Raw genomic sequence first — 6,666 nt, 5'->3', positions numbered from 1 at the left:
CTCTCTCTCTCTCTCTCTCTCTCTCTCTCTCTCTCTCTCTCATGTAATGCTTTGTATTTATGCATAACTATGTATTCAATATCATTTGATATTTTCTATTATTATTCAACTTTTTTTTTTTTTAGAGGGAGGGGTGGGGTAATCGCTTACTCATTACACTTCAAAATCTCTGAATACACCATAGTCAAAAAGAGCTACTTTCATATGCTATTGTTTCAAAGCGAATCTCTAGTCAATACATCATTATAATTATGTTGATTAGAAAGGCTCTGGAAGTTATTGTTATGAGAGAAAACGATAGATTACAAACGATTCTCATTAGGAAACTAAAGCGATTCAATTTCGAGGAAGGATTCTTTTGGAACCTAATGAAGTCGGCGAAAGGAAAGAGTTGTACCAGTTGTAATCCATTTCATTCTTAAAAAACACGCTCACATAGAAGCTTTCATGAATCACAGCATGTGTCCGGTTATACTTCATACATTTGTAAGATGATACATAAATATTATTAATGTATTTGTAAAACTGTAAAGAAAATTGATTTGGATGTTTATACATTCAAAATAAAAAATATATTTTCATCTGTGCATTAACGTTGCTAAAACTCCATACAATTGTAAGATGATACATAAATACCATTACTGGTAATGTAAAACTGAAAAGAAAGTCATTCGTACAAATGATTTGCTTTTTTATATACTTCACAAAGAATATTCAAACTCCCATAAATACCTTTTTGTAAAAATAAAACCATTTATGGAAACTTAAATTCAATCCTGAATTTTTGGGATCAGAGGAAAGTTCACACATTTTCTGAGACTGACTTATGTTTTGATTGAAGGTGGCATCACTGCGAGATTTAATGCAATTCACTTTTGTTCTCGTACTGACAAAACTTCGGTTATTTACGTGGATTATCTTTCGGCGAAGCTGGAAGGTAGCCATTAGACTAAATGTGTAGGTGGCAATCCTGCCTAACCACTTGAGTGGGTAGACAGGGTGTGGGCAAGGGGTACCCAGCCACCTATATATATTCTCACAGCTGTGAGCTGCGTCACTTTTTTTCTTTTGTCTTTTGGACAGTAACCGTCTCCTCTCTCTCTCCTGCAATTTTTGCTTTTTCTTTATAGGTGTGCTTGTTCTTATTCTGACGCCCTCATACGGACATGTCCTGGGTGCGAGGGTGCCGCGTACGGTACCTTCATGTCTTTCGTGGATGCCGACCCCAACTCTCTGTGTCGAACGTGTAAAGGGCACCAATGCGAGAAACCATCGCCCTGTGAAGAGTGATGGAGTGGCCTGCCTCCTAATGGGAAAGGTTTGGACGGTGCAGGAAGAAGGCGGCCAAGCACGAGATCTCTCTCTCTCAGGGGTGAAGAAAGTGCGTTCTTCTTCTTCTTCACACATGCCCATACCGTTTTCTAGAGCTCGCTTTCCTCCGGGTGGGGATCGAGCAGGAGCTCAGACTGCATAATTCCTTTCCAACCTTGGGGGGTTTAGTTGCTTCCCCTAGAGGAGCAACTACACCTCCATCATCCGGTTAGCCATTTTCTCTTGCAGACGTGTGGCAGGCGTGGCTGTCCCTAGGGGTTTCTGCACCCCCTACGAAGGAAGCACTACTTCAACTCTTCAATGTGATGCCATAAAGGATCCTACTCCAGAGCCCCCAACATCCTGTGTTCTGGAGGTCTGCGAAGTCCACTTGTTGTCCTCTCCTGGACCTTCCATGCGTGGATGAGGTGATCGCTTGCCTTCGCCCTTCCAACGGCCTACTGTTGACTGATGGTCCTGATCGCCTTCCTGGGACATCGCAATCTCTTAACTATCAGCCTTATGTTTCACCCCATAGGTAATTCTTTGGCTGTTGGTGATGATCTTCATGAGACCAGTGGTCCTTCTACCAGCGGCACGTGAGGACGAGGCTCTCTATCTCCTCGTCCTTAAGCTAGCCATACATCTGCAGATTTGATCGCTCAGTTTCAGCAGATTTGATTGCTACGGTCCAAATCTCCTAAATATCTGCCTGTGTATGGGGCGATAAAGATAAAACCTCGCACATCAAATCGCTCATTTTGATCTTCCATCATGTTGGAAGTTTTTACCCCCGTACAGATTTTATCGCTGAGTCTATGGATAAATGCGAGAGTTCTTTCCTTCCACAGGTTGAATAGTCAGTGTGTGGCTGACAGCAGGAGAGATAGGTTGTGCCCTGAGCGGTGTCACCATGGTTTGTGTATCTGACGCTCGTTTTACGAATACACATTTTATAACAGAATTCATTGAAATCTATAAAACACATACGTGCTTATGGCAAGTAAAATCCCCAGAGTATTCAAATCGTGAAAAAACGAGATTCAGCCTACAAAAGTCTTTTAACTTTTTGTCAAACAGTAAACCCTGACTGTGATGTATCTTTTGTAAAGAAGAAAATAGCAAACTTGAGGAATGCTTTTAGAAAAGAACATGCAAAAGTAAGAAAATCTACGAAATCAGGTGCTGGTGCTAATGAGATATATGTGCCAAAACTTTGGTATTACAAATTACTGGCGTTTACTGGTGATCATGAAGAGCCACGTGAATCATTCTGTAGCACTGACAGTGCGGACCACGATGAACAACCGACACCGGAAGATAATCAATGTGAGCAACCGGATGTTGAAGTTGAGGTAAGTGAAATGTTATAATCACTGAAACGTTTCATTTAATACATACATGTACAAATGAATGTAGGTCATTGTAAACATTACTGTAAATTTGTCAGAACTCAAATATTGTATTACAGAAATCTAAGAAATGTATGCCTCAAGTTAAACTAAAGTTAAACAGGAAAATAAATAGTAAGCAAAGTGATCAGCATTAATAGTACCATTTCAGGCCATATTTTTCTGCCAAGGCACAGCTCCAGTAGTATTGAAGTAGGTAACATACTTGTCTCTATTCTGTTTGCCGCCAGCTTGCCCTGTATTATTTAGGTTCGCTTGAAGAGGGGTGAGTTGTTGTTCTTCGTTTATCCAAGAACCTGGGATCAATATCTTCTCGATCAACCATAGTGGTTGGTGAATAACCACCTTTATTTTTTTGCCGCAATACATTATGTAAAATACAACAAGCTAGCACAACAACGTCTATTTTGTTTGGACTCATATTGATTGTTGTGTGAAAGATTCGAAAACGGTTTGCTAAAATGCCAAACGCATTTTCTACGACCCGTCTTGCTCTGGAAACTCTATAATTGAATATTCGTTTCTCTATAGTTAGATCTCTAAGAGCAAATGGTTTCAATAGATTCTCGTGTATAGCAAACGCATCGTCTCCGAGGAAGACAAAATTCAAACCTTCTTTGTTCATGTCTGCTGATGGCAGATTGAGTTCATGCCGATGGAGTTTTTTTTACAGAAAGTTGTAGGCTGGAAAACTCCACCATCTGACATTCTTCCATCTCTTCCGACATCCACCATCATGAACTCATAATTTGCATTTACAATAGCCATTAAGATGACGCTTTTGAACCCTTTGTAGTTATGATAGTAGGATCCACTTCCTGCCGGGGAAATAATCCTCACATGTTTCCCGTCGATTGCTCCTCCACAATTTGGGAAATTCCAGTACCCTTCAAAATCAGCAGCAACCGCCAGCCACTCATTTTCAGTCGAAGGAAACTGAGAAAGAAATAGAAATATTTGCATTAACATCTACGTGCGTGACTTAATTCCAACCTAACATCTCAAATAATACGTTTTGGCCCGAAAACAATATTGCTTACAAAAAGCGTATTATATTTATAATATAAAGCAGTCAGCAAAATAGGAAAAATCTGAATATTTATTGGATACAGATATTATTCGGTTCTATTCAAGTGTAAGATAACAGATGCTTTCATATAAATCAATACCTTGCGTTATACATATATCTTGAAAATTAATAAATTTTTTATTTCTCTACAGAATGGCCAAGTGGCGCAGCCGAGTTGCAGTACGAATTCATCCACACCTATGAAGCCTCCATCACGCAAAGGGCTAAAACGTAAGGTGTGCCAAGTAGATAACCTTGTAGAAGAGGCTATGTCTGTTCTTAAGAAACCAGACGACTCATGTGATTCATTTGGTCGTTACATTGCTACAGAGCTAAGAGAACTGAATGAGAACCAACGTGTTCTTGCGAAACAGAAAATATGAGACATAATATGTCAGGCACAGTTGAATAAGCTTGTTGATGGACAGCATCATACAGTAAATAAACCTGTCTATTACAACAGTGGATATTACACAAACAGTACGCCTGACTACCAACCATCACCGTACCAACCATCACCGTCACCATCACCCTCCGACTGTAGTGATAGCAATGTTTCCTATACTAACATGTAATGTGTCACAAAAAATCTATGAGACATGGATACAAGAATAACATTACATCCATTTGTTTTTGAACTGGATAAAGGATAAATTGTAAATTAGGTGATTTCTTTCTATTTTCTTAAATGGTATACATGCCATTTAAAAAGCTGTTGATATCATATTTGTTTTTGTACTGGATAAAGGAATAATTGTTAATTAGGTGATTTCTTTCTATTTTCTTAAATGTTATACATGCCATTAGGTATAGGTAGAGCCATTAATATTATTATTATTTGTGAGATGACAACATGTCATGAGAGGTTTACCAATTTTTGTATGCATTCATAAATAAACAGAAAAATACCTTGTTTTAATATAATCTGGAACATACCTTCATATACTGGTCTCGTAGGGCATGCCATAAAGCTCTGCAGGTTTCAGGTATGATGTTTCCCAGAGACTGTGCAGAAATAGCAGTTGAAAATTTAAGATCCTCCAAAGACCTCCCAGTTGCCAGGAATCTCAAGGTTGCTATTAATCTTTGTTCGGAACTGATTGCCTTTCTGAGCATCGTATCCTGCTTTTGTATGAAGGGGCAATAGTGGCCTGTATTTCTTGGAATACCTCATCTGACATTCGCAAATAATTTATAAAATCATCTGGGTTATTTTCTTTCAATTTTTTTAGAAGTGTCATATGAGAAAATTCATCTCTTCTTTGAAGCCTTTTCTTTGTCCAACATGATCGTTTCCGCTTTCTGGACTTCATAGCACTACATATCACTAAGGTTGCTAATGCTTTTTTCTTATCGTCCATGACTTTTCTGGTTGGTTTGCCCACGTACGCCTGCCACGACTGCTGAACACACACTGAAGGTGGAGTTGGATATCTGAGCGATTTAGTGTGCGCAGTTAGTGGCGAGTAGAGCGGCAGATTTCATCTCTCGTATTCCATATCTGTTGGTCATGAGCGATCAAGTCTGCAGGTGTATGGCTAGCTTTAGGGACACTGGTCTTCTGATCATAGAGATCGGAGGTTATCGAGGTCTCAGCGCTCTTCTTCTAAAACGCATTTCTACTCTAGAGCTTCACGCTAAGGAAAGAGGCCTATAATAAAGCTTCTAGAAAACTAGGCGCTACCTACTGTACAGGGAACCCATTCTAGGCCAACAACTTGTCGAGAGTTGTTCTTCTGACACCGTGGTGAAGATGTGACTAGACTAATTTCTAAATGTCAAGTCACTTATGATGGTGACTGAACTAATGGGAATGTTACTATGAGTACAAGAGATCTTATATGTAATAATAAGTCTTTTAAATAGCCAACTTCCAGTAAATTTCCTGAAATCCGTATTCTATAAAGGAACAGCCAAAAATTAGACGAAGGTATGGTTAGCTAACCTGGTTGTGAGAGGAATCCCCCTCCCCCCATCCCCACCTTTTGCAACCTACCCAAATAATTTTAACTTCTCAACGTTATGAGCACACCGGCACCAAATCATCATTCCCACCCCTAGACTCCTAACGAACTTAAATTCATATTTTTCACGACCACATCAAGACTCATACGGGCTGCCACCGCAAGAGCCCATGTTTTACTTAAGGTAAAGCAATCTAACAAGCAAGCAAGCAAAGGAGAACAGAAAACAGATATGGCATATGAAAATTAGATATACGTTATGTAAGTACTAAAACTAAATCTTACAAAAATGATTTATTTTTAGAAACTTTACTAAGCAGAAATATTCTTGAAAGTTTCGTAGTTGACTCTTTAACACAAAAAGAGCGCTCACACTCAATCGTCAATACTGTAACTGCTTCATTGTGTCACTGTATTCATAAGGTACTATATTAATAATATTAATAATAATAATAATAATAATAATAATAATAATAATAATGTGTTCTAGGGCATCTAAAAGAATGCCCTGCCATTGTCACTGAATGTAAGAAAAGAAACATCTAACTGATAGATCTTTATATCAAAACGGCGTAAAAAAGTAGGCTATTAATATTATTACTTGCTAAGCTACAACCCTAGTTGGAAAAGCAGGATGCTATAAGCCCGGCGGCTCCAACAGGAAAAATAGCCCAGTGAGGAAAGGAAATAGGAAAAATAAAATATTTCAAGAACAGTAACAATATTAAATAACGGATTTTGAGCAAAGCAAAAATCTATTTTTGGGTGAGATAGCCATGACGTCCTGATGGAAGGTTCCTTCGGTAGCTTCCTTGGGTATATTTAACTACAAGGATATTCCCAGAGAATTAAACCACAGGTTATCACAGAATTCTTACTTCTGGTGCGAGTATCCTAAAGGTTTCCCTTT

The 6,666-nt window shown here is 38.7% G+C and overlaps 1 pseudogene; it reads left to right on the top strand.

Moving 5' to 3' along the window:
• The first annotated feature begins 2,023 nt into the window (after positions 1-2,023).
• Positions 2,024-4,779, top strand: LOC137650592 (uncharacterized; annotated as a pseudogene).
• The last annotated feature ends 1,887 nt before the right edge of the window (positions 4,780-6,666 follow it).

This window comes from Palaemon carinicauda, chromosome 12 (genome assembly GCF_036898095.1).
Source record: "Palaemon carinicauda isolate YSFRI2023 chromosome 12, ASM3689809v2, whole genome shotgun sequence".
Classification (NCBI taxonomy): domain Eukaryota; kingdom Metazoa; phylum Arthropoda; class Malacostraca; order Decapoda; family Palaemonidae; genus Palaemon; species Palaemon carinicauda.
This window is presented reverse-complemented; position numbering and strand designations above follow the sequence as displayed.